This window comes from Tachysurus vachellii, chromosome 7, assembly GCF_030014155.1.
Source record: "Tachysurus vachellii isolate PV-2020 chromosome 7, HZAU_Pvac_v1, whole genome shotgun sequence".
In the NCBI taxonomy this organism is placed as follows: Eukaryota; Metazoa; Chordata; class Actinopteri; order Siluriformes; family Bagridae; genus Tachysurus; species Tachysurus vachellii.
This window is the reverse complement of record NC_083466.1, coordinates 29826045-29828544: the sequence shown is the minus strand read 5'-3', so window position 1 is coordinate 29828544 and position 2500 is coordinate 29826045.

The window sequence follows — 2500 nt, the reverse complement described above, 5'->3', positions numbered from 1 at the left end:
GTCTGTGTGTGTATGTCTGTGTGTGTATGTGTGTGTGTGCGTCTGTGTGTGTATGTCTGTGTGTGTCTGTGTGTGTATGTGTGTGTGTCTGTGTGTGTGTGTGTCTGTGTGTGTTTGTGTGTGTGTGTCTGTGTGTGTGTGTGTCTGTGTGTGTTTGTGTGTGTGTGTCTGTGTGTGTATGTATGTGTGTTTGTGTGTGTCTGTGTGTTTGTGTGTGTATGTGTGTGTGTATGTGTGTGTGTCTGTGTGTGTTTGTGTACGTGTGTGTGTCTCTGTGTGTTGTTTTTAAACTATCTAGATTCTTCCACATTAATGTGTTTTAATAAACTGTTGATATGTTTGTGTGTTTGTTTGTTTTCAGTCACTAAAACATATTAAATGAATGTATCTGCTGTTCATAATACTATTGAGCACTAGATGATAATGTGCATGTGATCAGATGTACAGTCGTATGCAAAAGTTTAGGCACCCCTGACAATTTCCATGATTTTCATTTATTATTATAGTAATATTTCAGTAGTGAAATGAGGTTTATTGGATTAACAGAAATTGTGCAATATGCATCAAAATGAAATTAGGCAGGTGCATAAATTTGGGCACCCTCACCATTTTGTTGATTTGAATACCTGTAACTACTTAGCGCTGATTAATTGGAACACACAATTGGTTTGGTGGCTCATTAAGCCTTGAACTTCATAGACAGAGCATCCAATCATGAGAAAAGGTATTTAAGGTGGTCGTTCTCTTTGTCTCTCCTCTGAAGAGTGGCAACATGGAGGCCTCAAAACAACTCTTAAATGACCTGAAAACAAAGATTGTTCAACATTATGGTTTAGGGGAAGGCTACAAAAAGTTATGGCAGAGATATAAGCTGTCAGTGTCCACTGTGAGGAACATAGTGAGGAAATGAGAGACCACAGGCACAGTTCTTGTTAAGGACAAAAGTGGCAGGCCACGTAAACTATTGGAGAGACAAAGGTGAAGGATGGTGAGAACGATCAAAAACAGCCCTCAGACCACCTCCAAAAGAAACCTTTTCTGCACATACGCCACAAACAGAGTCGCCTGAACGTAAACACAGCATTCCAAGAAAACAGCATTCCAAGAAAAACACTTGCTACCCACAGTAGAATTTTGTGGATTGAGGGTCTGCTGATATTGAGTGGTACAAAGTTCTGGAATGACCATCCCAGTCCCCAGACCAGAATATCATCGAACTTCTGTGGGGTGATGTGAAGCGTGCTGTCTGTGCTCGGCAACCATCAAACCTAACCGAACTGGAGATGTTCTGTAAGGAGGAACAGTCCAAAATACATTCATCCAGAATCCAGACACTCATTACAGGCTATAGGAAGCATCTAGAGGCTGTTATTTCTGCTAATGGAGGCTCCACTAAATATTGATATGATTTTTCTGTTGGGGTGCCCAAATTTATGCACCTGTCTAATTTCGTTTTGATGCATATTTTCTGTTAATCCAATAAAGCTCGTTAAACTACTGAAATATTACTTTAGTGTCCTTCAGTTATTTGATAGATCAAAATGAAATTGCTGATCCAAACACCCAAATATTTATAAATGAAAATCCTGGAAATTGTCAGGGGTTCCTAAACTTTTGCATACGACTATATGTGAAGATGTAGACGATCAGTTCTTTGGATTCATTTAATAACAATAATACAGGTACTATTATTACCTACAAAGCACTTAATGGTCTCACGCCACAGTACCTGAGTGATCTTTTGGTTTTTTATGATCCATCACGTCTACATTGATCAAAAGGTGCAGGCTATTTGGTAGCACCTTAAGTACTAAAATGTCCAGCAGGGGGCAGAGCTTTTTCTCACAGAGCCCCATAGTTACAGAACAGACTTCCAATTAGTGTTTGGGACTCAGACACAGTCTCAGTGTTTAAGTCCAGGCTAAAAACATTTGTTTAGTGTAGATTTTTATGAATAGCTTTTCCCAGGTAAAGGAGCAGATCTGGAGGGTTCATGGAGTGTTTGGTGAACTGGGATGTCTGGATGTTGTCTCCTTACCACCCTCGCAAGTCGCTCAGGTTTACAGACTGTGGAGTGGTGGGATGCTTTACATCCCAGGAAGCCCTCATGTCTGTGTCACCTTCTGGCTCTAGTCTTTTAGTTATGATGTCATACCAAGTCTTGCCGGAGTCCCTGTATGCACTTTGCACATAATTTACATTTTCCATCACCTGATTACAATCATACCTAACAATTTCTCTCTCTGTCTGTTGAGCTATATTCACCACTCCGGAGCGCCTGGTGTTCTGAGTTCTTGGCCTAATCATCTCTTCTTACGGGGCTTCTTCAAGAATCCTGATGTTCTGTGGTCACCATGGTCAGCCAGTGTCTCATGGGATTGTTGTGAATGGAGCCACCTGGAGACTGTCATGTCTTGAACCAATGTTGTGTCAGTCAGCTGTACAGTCTGGTCTTTATCAGCGATCAGGTCTGTTGTGAACTGTAGAGTGTTACTAAATG